This window comes from Haliaeetus leucocephalus, unplaced genomic scaffold (genome assembly GCF_000737465.1).
Source record: "Haliaeetus leucocephalus isolate CR32 unplaced genomic scaffold, Haliaeetus_leucocephalus-4.0 Scaffold317, whole genome shotgun sequence".
In the NCBI taxonomy this organism is placed as follows: domain Eukaryota; kingdom Metazoa; phylum Chordata; class Aves; order Accipitriformes; family Accipitridae; genus Haliaeetus; species Haliaeetus leucocephalus.
The window spans coordinates 2,491,306-2,507,839 of NW_010972753.1; positions in this window are offsets into that span (position 1 = coordinate 2,491,306).

Genomic DNA, 16,534 nt, shown 5'->3' on the forward strand with positions numbered 1-16,534 from the left:
AACATGTCAAGCAATTTTCATCTTGCCATCAACTGCGTGTGTACACAAGCTAGGAAGTACATGCACCTCATCTGAGGAGACGCCGGTTTGCATAAATCACAATTAGGCAATAATCACAGTGAGTAATAACGAGAGTTCACAGTACAGCACATTAATCTTAGGGACGATGAGAGTGACCAGGGTAAGAAAAAGACACTAAGGTCAAAAAACCTTTGCTTGCCTTGGCAGCAAATGCTGGCAGAGGAGGAATACAATGAACTCAAAAGGTACAAGCGACTAAACTTACAGTTGGTTCTTGTAAGCAATGTACAGACAGTAAAACCCCATAGGAGACATGTTTGGAGCACGCAGGGAAATGGGGAGAGGGAGAGCCTCACATTAGGTGAATATTCCTGGGCCGTGCCATGTTTTCCGCAAAGGCAGCTCGAAGTGTTGGAAATGAGCTGTGGAAGGCCAGGTCTTCACACCAGAAAAATACACAGCAAAACAATGTTTCTTCCCTCCTTACTGAAAAAAAAGTTAAAAACAAGGGCTCCTCCTCAAGGCCTCCTAGCAGGGTGGTGGGAGCTCCTCTTCTCCTGCTCAGTTTAGCAAAACCATGCAGGAAAGGGAGGTGATAATCCCCTGGCGACATTTCACTTAACACTTCTCTGGTTGGCAATAATTCCTGTGTGCCACAGGAACCGGCGTAATGGAAGCAGGCTCTGTCTCAGAGCAGTGTGTTAATGTATTTGCAGCACAAGAAGGCCATTATTATGAGCTTAATCCAAGTTTCGATGAAAGCAATGTAAAGCTCTTACAAGGCCTTTGTGACATGAGGCACTTTTACTTCAGAGCTGGTGGTGTTTGGGAACCTAAACTCTGAGAGACTCCTAATAAAAGGAAACCCAGGCCTGACCCAGATATGCAGAAGGATTTCCACACACTGCGGGTAGGTGAGCCACATCCTCCATCCCTTCCATTCAAGGTGGGGACAACAGCTGTGGTTTGAGTAAATAAGCAAACGTAAGCACGTACACACAAACCCAAAAGTAATAAATGCTCACCCTGCAGCTTTCCTAAATAAGGGCCGTATGACCAGTTTCAGTTGCTAATTCACAACGGAAGGCTGGGAGCATAAAAACTGGGGAACTGTTCCCCATCACTTTCTTTTTTGGGCAACTTATTCCCTCCCCAGACATCCCTCGGCATTTTGCATACTCGTTCACCTTGTAGGCACAGGTTGTCTTGAGCTTCTTTGTAAAGCTAACACCAAGTTTTCTTACAAGCTGGTTTCTCTTCACAGTCGATAACAGTACTGCTTACTTCAACCCACATGCTAACATAGACTTACACATTTTTAAGGGCTGCTGTGGACTAAGACGTGTTTTGTGAAGAGAGAGAGAAAAGAAGAAAGAGCAGAAAATGGGGCTAACTGGGGCTGAAAGTGTTAGACTATCAATACGAAACTGTATCTGTAAATGATGGCCTTTGCTATTTTTAGCTGTCATTATAGAAGCAACAGTAATGATGGATACCACCTCTGTACCTCGACTCCTTACTGGCAGCTGCATCCCTTGTCCTTGTGGCTTTACCACTGCTGCACGAACAGAAGATTCTCCCAAACAGACAAGGAAAGCAGAGCTGCATGGGACTATGCCCGGTGATTTAGCTGCAGAGCTGCCACTCATTTTGCCGTGTTGCTGTACAGAAGCTAATTAGCCCCATTGAGAGTCAAGCTATATTAGCCTGAGTGCATGTTTGTTAACCTTATCTTACCATCTGGGGACACCGCTTGGCCAGCACAGGACCAAGGGTCTTTGCTCCAGGCGACTGCACATAGACATGCCACATGTTCTGGGTCCGTCCCTGATGCAGTGTGCTGCCCCAGTTTCCCCAGCGCAGTGGCCAGCTGGGGGAAAAGGGGCACGATTCTGTCCACTCCCCATTTCTTGCCCACTACTCTCACACGCAAGCATGGGAGAGGGCATGCACCAGCTCAGCAGAAACAGCGTTCTGCCCTATAGCTGCTGCTCACCCTAAAAGTCAGCGTATACGCTCCTATTACAGTAGTGGTGCTACTTCAAGTTTGGGACTAAGCAGAGGCTTACACCCAGTTAACACTGCCACCATCTATTTTGCACCTACACTCCCATTACTCCAACTGCAGTTTAGACCCAAAAATGCCAATGTTACTTACTACAAGAAGGACTTAGGATACCTGGTGAACGGGCCACGCTTTGAGGCGCCTTGCCTGGAGCCTGCCTCTCCAAACTGGATGCAGGAGACTCCATGCCCACGGCAAGGCACCAAAGGTGCTCAAGCTTGCTGAGTTGCTCAGGGGATACAGTAGGCCTGTTCTGGACCAAACGTGGAAGAGACTGGACAGCGTGTATGTGCATGGAGATTAGGTTGGATGATGGCCGCAGGCTCACACTTACCCTACAAAGGGGAAAAAGAAAATAATCCCCATATTCTGAAGTGAAGAAACTAAGGGAGACAATTTGGTCAGGACCACGCAGAAACACTGGGCGAGAGGCGGGAATCAAGGCTGACTCGAGTCCTGGCTTAGCTCTTGCGTTACAAGCCCAGCTTTCCTGCTCTACGCAGCATTTTGGTTATTACTGAGAATACGAAGTAATGCTGTGCCTCATCTTTACCAGAAATAGTGTTAGGCCACGGTTCAGATAACCCAGGGCACTGGGAATGAGTTCCTTAAGACTTTTGGCTGCACCCCATGAGCTCATTTCACCTGCTGAGGATTTCTGGAGCCCGTTGCCCTTCTGTACCGGAACAGCTACGCAGATCAGGACCCGGCCACAAAATCCTCTCCACGGCACCTTAAGCCTACAGGTCTGCTCGTGGTCTGCCTTCTCCAGCCATCCCCGGGTTGGAGTGAGCAGATCTCTGTGGTGTCTCTAACAGGCACACGCTGTCTCTATGGCAATGAGAGGCAGGAATCGCCTGAGAAAGATGCTGCAGAAAGGACTGTGTCTGGCGCCAGGAGGAGACAGCAGAATGTGCAGAAGCCCAGAGGGAAATGCTCCCTGCAGGCTTAAGAAAGTGATGTGGCCGTAGGATGACATAAGCGACCCAGAGGAGGATAGCAATACATGCCTGTTTTCTTCAACTCAGGCTTTTCTTCCAGCTAATGTTTTCATTACCTTTTATTTATAATGGATTAAATTTTAACTATGCAGTGCTACAAAAAGTGCTTACTGCACATCACCCAGCTCAATCTTCATCAGGCTCCTGTAAACTAGGAAATCCAACATTTCCAGCTTTCTAGTGCATACTGGCACAGCATCTTATGTACTTTGTTGTAGCGCAGGAAGGGGTGTTACGAAATAACAAGTACTGCATAAGAGTACTTTCAGGTGCTCTCTATATTTGTCTCGAGCTTTTCCCACTCTGGAAGAACTGCAGTTAAAAGGCATCACATTAGCATAAAAACAACATTTAACTAAAAACATACCTGCTATTCTGGTTTATGACTGATGATTCAGAACAGGAAAGGAAAGAAAGCAAAACTTCTAATTCACTCTTCTTTGTTTATTGTTTGTTTCCTTTTTAACACTTCATTCAGACAAGAACAATGAGATGGCCTTGTCAGGCTCGTCTCTGTTTATGGCTACCTTTCAGTTCTCAGGTACTAGTGCCATCTTCCCCCATATATAGGAACAAGGGAAGTATGTTTAAAAATTTACATGTTTTAATTTTGTGGGGATTTGACGTGTCACTAGAGAAAGTGCAATAAAAGTCTCCAAGCTTCTGCTATAGACTAAACTACCAATCATGATCAAGACAATATGACAGGGATTATTTGTCATATTAATTGTTAAAATTCATATTCACAAATTAATTTTAATCCTGCATGTGCCTATTTGCTTTCAAAAAAACTACCAAGAACAGAAAGGCCACTTTTATATTTAAATCCCTAAAAAGAAGCTATCTACAAAAGCCACTGCCGTTCACCTCTATAATTTCAGGGGGCTGATGAAGGAACTGTGCAAATTTTTACTTACACCAAATAAAGTAAGAAGCAATGCAGCATGTATTTGCAAGCTTATTCACCTGTGCTGTATTCCTACTGCGTGCTCTTTCACAGCCACCTATTCTCTACAAGTGGGGAGGAGTGAGGGGGAAAGTGGGAAGGATGAAATACTGGGACGAGAAAGAAGTATATAATCCTGAAGTCACTGGAGAAATCAATACATAGGTAATATATTCAAGTTCCATATGTGTGTATAAACAAAAGATCAGGACTCAGATATAAATCTGCATATGGTATATGGAACTTTTTCTGGAATGACTCCCTGAGAACATATACTGCTGCCCTACTGCTGTGGTTTTCAAAACCCACATCTTTTCTAAAAGGGAAAATGTCTGCACCTAGCAGATTCTAACTTTGTGTGGGTGTGTAACTGACTTGGTTACCAAAGAAACTAGTTCATGTTCTACACCGCTTAAAACTAATATTACTATTAGAATAAATAATTTGAAGGAGAGGAAAGGCGGGGGGGGAGCCGGGGGGAGGGGGGAACCCACAACATGACTGCACTGCAGATTTGTAACAACCAATTAATGGCCAGAGAGAGAAATGCCATAGCCTCTGACACAAAATTTTCAGTCTCCCTACACCGACCAAACAAGCCTTTGCTTTCGATGCAAATACTTCAAAACCAAGCCTACGCTGCTGTGTTCACGCACCACTGCACTGCCTACATGACGTGTTTTCTGCATAAGTGAAGGAAAGTTGCAGACATCTTGTACTGTTGCCAAGACACTCTGACACTTGCTCAGAGACATTCGTCTGCTGCTGCTGCTGCTCAGAAATGCTTTGACTTCCTACACTTCGGTGCCGTACCAGGGCTGTCCCTAGCTGCTTACACCTTCGGTCTTGCTTTTCCATGGCACTGGATTTGCCTTTCTTCTCTGCGGCAGCATCCACCTGTATCTGGAAGGTGAAAAACAAACAAACAGACAACCGAAGAACAGAACCTGACCATGTCTTTTGGGCAGAAATACTGTACTGCTCCGTATTTGATATGCTGGCTGGGTAACACACGTATGCTTAATGCAGCCTCACACCAGCTGCTTTTTCAGCTAAGGAGCCGAACCATCCGATTCAGAGATTTTGACTCGTTTTCCCCAAGCGACACGAGAAGCCCTACAGCCCGCGGCTAAGGCCACCCTGGGTCCCCTCGCCGGTCTCCGGCGTCCCTTAGCAGGCAGAAAGGCATCGTCTCACCCCTCTGGGCTGCCTGCGTGGCGAAGAACTTCCACGCCCGTGAAGAGCGGGAGCCAGGAGAGAGCCAGCCGGCTCCTCACGGCTGCCCCAGCTCGGCCCACGCCGCGACGCCGGGGCCACCTCAGGAGAAGCCACCCGCCGCCCGCCGCCGCCACGAAATGGCGCCTCAGCCCCGTGCGGGCCCTCCAGGGGCCTCCGAGGACCGACCCTCAGGGCCGAGGACCGACCCTCGGGGCCGGTCCCTGCCCCGGACAACACGGACACCGACCCGGGCAGCGGCCCCGGCCCCCGCCCTGTCCCGCTAAAGCCCGCGGGAGCGCTGCGCAACACCGCCGCCCCGTGGCCTGCGCGGCCTCCTGGTCGGGGCGGGCACCGCGGGCGCTCTCCCTCCCCGGCACCTCCTTTTTTTTTTTTTTTTTTTTGCTTTTTTTATCTCTTCTCCCCACCGAGGGCTGCCCGCTGTGTGTGTGGGAGGGGGGGGAAAGGCGGGCACGGCCCGCGGTGTGGAGCTCACAGAGGGGCTGAGGGGAGGAGGCGTGAGGAGGAGAGGGAAACCGAGGGCAGAGTAAAGGAGAGCAAGGAAGAGCGGAAAACTCGGGATCTGACATGGAAACGGGGCACAGCAAGGCCTTGTGCACCAGCCCGGCTGAAGAGGGGAGCTTGCCTCGCCGCAGGGCCAGGATTTGGGCGAGCGCGTCACCGGGGCACCGGCGAGCTCCTCCGCGGGCTCTTGCCAAGAACTGGAGGCAAGGGGAATCCACGGCATCGCCATCAGTGTAAATGGGGAGGCACTGTTTTCTTTACAAGAGCTAATCGACTGGTTTTTTTTTTCCCCAGGTAATCCTCTGAGTTTGCAGTCTGGCGCGGCTGATGCATCGGCAGGCTGGCGGCATCCCCAATGACCGCCAAAAGCAGCAGAGCTTCAGCGGTGGCAAATGGGAAAAACTACGAAGCTTTACCCAGAGATGGTGGAGTTTAGCAATCTCTCTCAACCCTGAGCTCCACCTTGCTGAAGGTTCCCCTTTCTCATTACCTTTTTTCTCACATCTGTGAGCTTGATTGTGCCAAAGCCTGGCCATTCTTCGTATTGTGCTCCCTTTCCTCCTCCCTCGAGCTGCAGCCGGTTTTACCTCTGTCCAGGCCATTCCGAGCCACCCAGACTGCCGGCTGCAGATCAGCAACCCAGGGATTAGTGTCACTTATCTTGATTTTCACTCAGAGGATCTCCCAGCCCCGACAAGAAGACAAATTTCAGAAGCCGAGGCTGAGTTCACCCACCTTACTGCAGCTCTTCCCTACTCAAGCCCTTTCCTCCCATACTCTTACCCAGACAAAATTGTGCTTCCCAGCCCTCAATTTTCAGAGTCCTCAGGCAGGCAGACATAGCAGGGAGAGGCAAGGACAAAATGTGATTTGCAAGAAGGCATACAGCTACGTAACTCATGAATTTTTCCTCTTCTTTTCCTCTTTCCTCTTGGTTCCAGCCACAGCTTCCTTCCAGCACCTACAGCAAATGACGCGGGGTCTGGCCTCCAGGGAACAGACTCATTCCATATGCAACTCTGACTCCTTCCTTAATTGATCCTGGACACCTAAAAAGGAAGGGCTTAATCCTGAAAAAAAGCTTATGTGTTACCATGTAAGTAAAATACGTGTGCACACTGAGGCCAAATTAAGGTCACATTGGCATCTCAAATTAGGTGTTGCTGAACGTTTCAGTGCTCGACTCTGCAACATGAATGCTCTTTAAATATATATCTGTATATAAATTCTGGAACGGGGTGTGTGGGGGGGTGATTTTAAAGAAAATGGCTTCCCCTCCCCAGCATGAGTTCCTGCATGCAGTATCGTCTCAGAGGACCCATTGGCAGATCTGAACTCTTAATATACAGACTTTGACCTCACAAGCTGAGAGAGAAACTTTCCAAGGGAGGATGAAATACTCCCTTTACTGTGATCATCACTACTCTTCTCTGGCAACAGAAGAGACCCAGGAATACAAATCGGGGGGGATGTATGGTGGTGGTTACACACACATCTCCCTGTTCATTTACCACTCCTGTAAGTAATGTCTTCCCCAAGCCTGGGATTCACTCTCTTACTGTTATACCCCACCTGCTGGTCCCAGTTCCCCTCTGCACCATTATTCCCCATCAGCTTCCTAAGATTTCTGTATCTCCATGCACTTCTGTTCCTCTCCATTCCAGTCAGACTAATTCACCTTCCATGATATCAGAGGAGGATGCATTAAAAAAAAAAAACAGGAGAACAGTCTCCCTGAACTTAGCAGAGTTGCCAGGGACCAGAGCAGCCCCTGGCTTCCAAAAAAAGCAATTGCAAAGCCCCAAACTGAGCATGCTAAATACAGTGTGGTTTAAGCAGCCATCTCTTAGGAACCATCTGCTAAGCATGTGCAAATAGTGACTTTTGAGATTATTATGATTTAGTGAATTTGGGAAGAATTTTACAGGAACAGCAAGAGGAGGCTCTAAGTACTACTGTGACTCAAATATTACGGAATAATGAAACACTGTTTTTAGTCTTAGGAACAACAGTCATCTCCCATGAACCAAAATGAAAGCTTGGAGCAGCCTTGAGGGAAAAAAAATACTTTTAATGATTTCACCAAATTTCATTGAAAATTCTCCTCAAATTTCACTGAAATACAAAACAGTCTTTCCTCGTACGATATTCCCATGCAGTCAAAATAAAGTGTGTGCTTTCAGGTGCAAAGCCAAACTCAATTAGTATTATACACAAACCAGAATATACCCTGAATTCTGATCAGAGGCAAGCTGATGATTCATACTGCCATGGTCTTCACGTTTGTATTTGCTAGGAAAGCCAGTGTACAGCCTGATAAGGGGTTTTGATCCAAAAATAGGCACATATGCGATTTTAAACATTTGCCTTAGAAAATTAGGTTTTGACACTCTGCTTTAATTGTGTGTCATCTAATGCTGATGGGCATTTACCCGGACAGAGCACCAGATCCTCGATTAAAATGTAAAATAACATGTTACATTTACAGTAATAATATAATTCTATGTCCATGAGCAGAAAGCGCTGTTTGGAATGCAGCTTTCATAGAAAGCAAACCCCCAAAACCCTATAAAGATCAAATGTACATCGTACAGTAGGATAATTCCCTGCTTCTGGTTTTATCTGAGGAACATCAGGAACAATCGGAAGATCAAGCCACTCCTATGAAAAGCATGTAACAGAAAAAGGAATCTGATGTTTTCTTACTTTGAATACACACCTTCTTAAATATCTAATGCTTCTGAAGTGAAAATGTGCGCCTTAAGAATAAGTGCTCTCTATCAAATGCTGTATGCATTTCGCCTGCTCGTAAAACATACACCTGTGACTTACTGCAGTGGGTTTCTCCCAGCACTGTACATTCCGTGCTTTGTCATGAGAGATTTTTAGTGCTTAAAAATAAAACCAGGCAGACTGTTGTCTCACCCTAAACACAGTCCTCAAAGAAATCTTCAGCTACTGTCCTGCATATTCTTTACATGGCAACATGGGGTAAGCAAGTAACGGGACATTTTTAAGGGCTGTTCAAATATGGCTGTGGTACATTTTTAGTGACCACATGTAACATAAGGGATGTATGAATGGCAAAATGCCTGCTTTAAAATAATGTGGCTGGTTTGTTTGTTTTGCTACTTAAGATCCTAATTGGTCTTCTTCTACTGTTTTCTCCTGATTGTAGCCTGTCCCTGACTTCATTCATGGCTACTTACAGCCATGCAGGGGAAAGACATTTGTGACAGACAGAAAGGACAGCAGCAGCTCAAGGCACAGCAGAGAAACGGCACAGAGGTACATCCAAACTCTTGTCAAACACGTACCTGGTGCAACTGCCTGGTGTATGTTGAGAAGGCACTGGGGCAGCACTGTGACAATGGCCATATGGGATCTGTATTTTTGTGGGAAGCTGAAAATGGGCTGGTTAAAGAGCGATTAAAACTCACTTCCCCTTTACTTTTTGTTGTATTACTTGGCTCATTTTGACATTTAATAACAGTTGATAAAGCATAACAAAGCATAACATTAAGAAAGTTCTTACAAATATGGGTTCTCTGGTCTCAATACTCTACAACTCCACATTGGTATATCACACTGCATTTTCAAAGTGCTGTTAAATTGCTGATTATGCTCATTCCACTCCCTGTGAGAGGCAGAAAACCTTTATCATCCCAGTTTTAAAGATGGGGAAACTGAGGCAAGGAGAGATTATCAGTGAATTGCCTGTGACCATACAGCAGTGGTAGAACCTGATTCCTGCAGCTTTCAGTCCTCAGCCCATCGTCTGTGCTGCACCCTGTAAATGGCACAAAACCTCTGTGACAGTGTCTAAAACCTAGTCAATCTGATACCAGTTCATACACACATTTTGAAAGACTAGAGAAAAATTAAGATTTTTTTTTTTTTAAATGTCCTTTACTGAAGGTCTCTTACTTTATAGCCAACTACACTGTCAATATGACTCAACGTGCAATCTAGGTGCAGGTGGAAGAACGTGACAGAGCAGTATGAAGACGATTCTGAGTCAGAGTGTGCTGTCCCAAAGCTGTACATCTGTAATTTATATTTAGATAATTGTCTTTACTAACAGCTTCAGAGACACAAAGCCTAGCCAAAGGCTATAAAAGGGACATAAGTCAGAATGTGAAGCAGTAAAGCGGGAGAGAAGTAGGCTGATCCACCCTGTCTATACAGTTTGGCTGCTCTGCCAGGGACTACCACAAAACCCATGCTTTCGCTTCTTGTAGGTGAGCTAGTGAGGAGCTGTCCTCTGTGCTCGCTAGTAAGTGTCTCTGCATCTGCAAAGCACAGGCTATTTTTCTTATACTTCATCAGATGCAGGTGTGTAACACCTAACCTATCCTTTGGCTATATCCTAGAGTCATAGGAAATAGTGCTGGCTGACAGAGTCCTCAAAGACCCCTAGTCCATTCTTCTACCCCAAGGTGGGATTAGCAACACCTCTGTCACACCTTACACATTTATCCAGCTTGCTTTTAAAATCCTCCAATACTGGAAAGCCTACACCCTTCCCAGGTGACCCTAGTGCTCCACATTACTATTAGAATGATGTTACTGTTGGCAAGTTTTTGTAGTATCATCTGACTTAAATGTCCCCCGCTTTCATTTAAGCCTGTCTATGTAAATATATATAAAAATAAGCATTTACATATATGCCATATATATGGTGTACCTGTGTGTGTGCATTCACATGTACATGTGTATACATGTGTGCATATGTATGTATTTATTCCTGAATCTGAAATCAGATGCTAACCTCTTTCAATAGCTCCATGTGTTTTCTTCTGCTTTCACTTGCAACCTACTTGTTTTGCCCAGTTTTGTATGAAGGCACATAAACAGAAAAGAAACATTCACACTATTCTAGGAGTTACGCTCTGACAAAATCCCAGTGGCTCCAGGCATATTTACTAAACTCCCAGTTAATGTTTTGTTTTATACTAAAACTTATCTCTTAAAGCAAAGAAGCCATACATTTTATACGCTTAACTGTGATAGTTAAAATATAAATTCCTATTTTCCTAAAATAATTTATCCACAAATGATACCTCTTTTTTCTTTTGGTCCCTTGAATCCTGAATAATATAATTGTTTTTCTAGTATCATCGGGGTTATTCTAATAAGAACTTTGTATTGTGTACACAGGATAGCACATACACAGCTATGCTTCTTCATTGGCTCACAAACTTTTTCCCCGAAGAAAATATTGTTTAAATCTGTCCTCTCCTTCTTTGGACAAATTCATGATCTTGACAAAATTTGTGCACTTCCTATTATTTTAGGAAGCTGCATCATCCAGTTATCTGATACAACTGCATTCAATTAACATCAACCAGACTGGGACACTGGGCAGATTTATTGTGCTGTCTTGTCTGCTTGTTTTGTTTCTTAAAATATAGTATGAATGCTGTAAATTGACTCGTCTGCTTGTATTAGCTGTAACAATTCAGTACATCAGGACCATTTAGACTGCATTTCAAAATAAGAACTTAATCCATCTTTCTGCAAGGAAGGACTTTTTTTCAGGCCATTATTGTTTATGGTGAAGGAAAGACCCGTCCCTAAGGCTGACAGAAGCGTCAGCAGTCACTGTTTTAAAATAAACAGGTGAGAGGCCATGATTAATAATCCGGTCAATCACAAATATCAGATGGCCTAGCCAAAAATATAGCCAGAGAGCGATGATTCAAAGGTTTCAGCCTAAGAAGTAAATCTAGACCTAACATAGTATGGGAGAACCCTAAATAAAAGCAGAGCTGTGTTTCTGTGCAGCCTATGCCAATCTGCGAGGGAACAGAACCATCCTTCCCCTCTACTGAGTTTTCATACAAGCAGAGAAAAAAAAAGCACAAGCTCCCTGTTACATTCCAGTTTGTTTTTTCAATCTGTTCATGTTAACGGTACAGTCGGGGATCTCCAATTTTTGTGTCATCACTGCCAGCAGCAGGCTAATGGACCATCTCAGAGACAGACCACAGAATTGCAGTTACAGCCACACAGGGCACTTCCCTCTTTTTATTACACTCTATAAAAGATGTCACACATGCTTTCTCTTCGCAGTCCTCATGAATCAGCAAAGAGCTGCAGAAGAGTGACCATCAGGGCACTCGGGAAAGAATCAGGTGCCAGCTGTCAAAGCATTTCTTGGTGATTTACATTCTTTTTGTATATCTCTGTATCCAGTAGGAGGAACAGGCCAGCAAGGAGCATTTATGTATTTGCATTTTACAGGACAGGCTGCAAAAAAGAGATGTTGTCATGCAGGAGCAGGAGGGAGGATTTCTTTCCTTTTAGCTGATGCAAAAAGATATCCCAGTCCCTGTGACTTCTCCCAAGATCTGCATTAGCAAGTCCAATTAGAGTATGTATGTCCTGTCACGGGTGGCAGAACGTCAGGGAACTGGGGAGTGCAACGCCAAAGTGTGTGCACAGCCATAGCTTTTCTTCATTTTTACCTCTCTCTTCCATTCTGTTTGGTGAACGCTAGGGGCTTACACACGCTGAAGGAAAAATTTCAACACCATTGATTTTGTCAGTAGTGTGTTTCAGGAGGTAAGAAATCAGCCATCTTGAATTCCGGCAATGAAATCTGTGGATACAGATTGCAAAATGTGTGGCCATCCCTTGGCAGGGTATTGCTTCATGGTTTGTACATTGGGTTAAGGCGGCAGCTGTTGCTCAGATAGCCCTATCCTTCATGCCTCGAAGGACTTGTTCTGAGAGAGATCACACATGCTAAAAATTCTGCTTTGATCCTCTATTTCATTTCTGCTTTCTCTGGTTGCGGAGTTAAAAGAAAAAATAACCTTAGTTTTAGGGTTCTCAAACTCTGATCATGCTGTTCGTGCCATGGTGCCCCACTCTTTTGTGCCAGCCAAGAGAAGGTGGGACTGATGAGATGAAAAGAGAAAAGTGGAACAGTTCCATTGATTAAATATAAACTATTAACTGCACTGAGACCAGCTTACGATTTCCCATGGTTGCTTCTAGAAAGCCCTTTTCAATATAAGCAAATTGCTGTCCTTGTGGCAGAAGCGCTGCATGTATCAGTGAAAAGAGTGATACTTTTGGGTAATCTTCCTACTGTGATGGGACCCAGGCTGGAAATAAGGAGGAGGCCTCCTTCTGCTTCGCTTTTCTGTTAACTGCCAACGGACAAAAGCTACGAGTTGTGAGGTTCCCTCACCAATCAGCAATGGGAGATTAACTTTATCGTTAACCTTGTCTGTGCCCTCGCCAATTTAACTGGCATTGGCCCAGGTCCCAGACCTAAGGCCAAGGAATACAGAACAGGGCTCGGTCGGGTGATGCAATGAGAGCTACTGGTCTCCCCCGCCATCCTGGGCTGGCTACATGTTGTTTTGATCCCTTGGCACAAAGCACAATGTCTTTGCACATCACCAGCCAGACTTTCAGCAGGTATAAATGAGTGTAACACAGAGAACTTCAGTGAAAAAGGTTTTGCATCCCTTAAGAATCCAGCCATAATTATTAAACTCTCCTTGAAAATTTTCTTTTTAGTTCCCTTTAAAAAAAAAAAAAAAAAGGTCTTTGTTACCCATCTCCTCACTGTGGGTAACCTCATTCTCTCCAAGCTCCAGCTGGAACCTGCATCACACATTGCTCAGTGCTCTGTTGCAAAAATCATTCCCCATTCGCAGCACTAAATCCCCTGCACACACTCCTAAAATATCTTCTCTGGTTCCTCATGCCTAACTAAACAACGCAAAATCCTGATTCTCTGCATACCTCCCACAGCCATCCCAGCTGCTCCTGCCACCTTTCCTTTCCCCTAGGCCCTCTTCACTCATCTGAAGTTACTCATCAGGAATCCCCTCCTCCATCACTTCTCTCAGCTTTGCCTTTCATTGGACCCCTTTGGGGGAGGTAGGAGAAAGAGGTTATTTTAAATAAAACCTTGTCCACTTCTTCCTCTTGCATTAGTTTTAAAACTTGCCATTGTAACAAGATTTGAGCAGAGGCATAGAGAGATGCTTGCTTCTGGGTGTCCAAAGCATCCTGCTTGCGCTTGCAAAGAGCTAAAGCCCTGTGGCCCAGGGCTGTGGGGTGCTTGACCCACCCCGGCCTTGCAGACCCTGGGAACGACAGCATGGCCTCCGGCTAAGCCACCGGACCTGTTTGGCCTTGAGAGCTCCTGAGCACGGTCTCTTTGCACAGGTCTGAGAGTCAACAAATGTTTCACGGCCGACAGGTCTGCTCTTGAGAGCAGACCTGAACCCTGTGCAGATGCCATCTCTATGAGTCACGTCTTCCCCATCTCCCTTTTACACTCTGTCCCCACAAGTAGCTGCCCTAAGGCGTTTGCTTTGAAAGGACATAATCATATTGTCCTCCCCCTCATTATCTCTCTTCCCAGCATCTGCACCTCATTGTATGGTCATCTCTTCCCATCTTTCTCTTCTTAATTTAGTTTGGAAACTCTCTAGAGCAATGAGACATCATTATCTATTTTGTAAAGTGCCATTCAGAGCTGTAGCAGAGTAGCACGTATACGTGATAGAAATCCTACCCTTCCATTTCCTCCAAAAGATAGGCAGAGCACGTTAACGCTCAGCAGGTTAACGCGGACTGCCCGGCACGTGCTACCGGCAAGAGCTCCAGTTCCTGGAGCTTTCCCCTACACCAGAGGCGAGAGCTCAGCCATGCTTTTGCTCCTCGCAGTACCGTGGGAGGCCTCCGGCTGCTCCGCTCCTGATGACCATATTACCACACAACCTGTTTTGATGGCAATTTTTGGAGTACCAGAGCAGTGCCGGTCAGTAACAAGGTGACTTCACTACCTGCAGACTCAGGAAGACGCAGAAGGTTTCGCCTCTGGTTTGGTAACATCCGCAGAACGTTCGCGGCGTTGTAACATTCTCACTCGGTGCGGTTACGACGCACACAGCTGAGCTGCCTCACGTCCCACCCCTGTATGTCTCTCCCCTATGGGCAACCCCACAGTCAAAGGCAGGGCAATTCCCTGGGCCAAGGGGAAGCCGTTTTGCGTGGTGGAAACTCGTGACTACCTCTGGAAAGACATCATTTCCACTGCAGCTAACTGCAGTCTGACGCTGGTTACAATAGGCAATAAAACAGGCACAGGTCTCGGAAGGCAGAGGAACACCCAGCAGAACTGCTGATACATCGGTTTTCCTCTCTGCCCCCGCGAAATGGATATATTCTTCCTGGGGTCACCTATAGCTTACCCAGCGTTAATGAGCTGAGAACTGGGCTGGATGTCAGGTCCTCAAACTCGTTTTCCTGAGGTACCCTGGAGAAGTGCAAATCAGCCACTGGATGGTTACTGAAATAATTAATAATCTCCTTCATTTTTAATAATGATAAAATATGTTTAATGGAGACCCCAAAAAAAAATCAGCACAGATGATACTGTCAGGAGCAATGACAAAAGCTCTTTACTCGTCGCTAATGACATAAAGCGCTAGGCGCGTCCTGATGTTTCCCCCTCGTGTACAACAGTGTGACTAAGCCCACGCTGTGACCTGTGCACAGCTGGAAACGGGCAGCACGGGGAGAGCACTGGGTTGGGAAACAAGAGACCTGGGCTCTGAGTCCGGACCTGAGACCGAACTTCACCCAAACTTGGGCCCCATCCTCTCCCGTGTCTGCGCTTCTGCTTCTATTTCCATCTTGGAGGTTTTTCTTCAAATTATATTCAAAAAATTTTTTTTTTTTAAAGTGATGCAGGACTGATGCAAGCAGCAAGGAGGCACCTCCGTGGGAGTGGAACCGAGCAGGGGGGACCATCGTGTTACAAACCGCAGCATCCCCGCATCCGGCACTCTAGATGCAGCCACGCTGGCCCTGCAAGGCAGAGTGCCACCTGCAGCATTTCCCGGTCTTGGACACAAAACCCAGAAGAACCAGGGGACGTGGGGGACCTCGCTGGCCATCACTTGGCTCTGCTCCATCAAGCCATTCTCTCGCTGGCCACGTTAGAAGCGGTGAAACACGGGGTTTAGCATTCAAGCTGCGTGACCTAGCTGTGAGTGAGGAGACGGGAATGATGTCAAGGAGGTTTTGTGCATGAAGCGCCCGTGACAAAACATTAGCTTAGGTCAGACACTACTGAAATGTAAAAGGAAGGATGACTGTCAGCCCATCGATAACCAAAACGGGGAGCTGCTGCCGTTTCACGCAGCAACAGGTGTAACGGCCGTCAAAGAGAAACTTCCTTTTGGCCGATTTGTAAAACCACCGTGCTCCGAACACCCGCACCTCTGCTTCGAGAAATAACGGCCAGGGCCAGCAGCCAGCGGTGGCGATCAGTGCGCCCCGATGTGCCAACGGCCAGAGTCGGCACCACCATTTCTGCGCGTTTCTGTTATTTAGTGGCGATTCCTGCTTAAAGACGAGGCCGCCGTGTGTGTGTGTGAGTGTCCCCGCGGGGACGCGGTGCACCTACGGTCCCGGTGCCGGTCCCCGCCCGGGGCGCTGCCGGGGCAGCCCGGGGCGGCTCCGTGGACGCTACCGCCCCGACGACGTGGAACCGCGAAACGGACGAGGGGCAGCCCCGCCGCCGGCGCCGGGCTTCCCCTAATGGGCATGTGCGGCAACTGCACATGCCCACTCGGATCGCGTTACCGGCGTCCGCCGCGGTTAGGCTGCGCGGCGGGACCGTGGGGCGCGCCGTCGGGGGCAACCCCGGGTGGCGACTCGCCCCCGCCACCGGGGGAAGCGCCCGGACGGTTTTTGGCCGGCGGGTCACCGAGCCGAATCCCC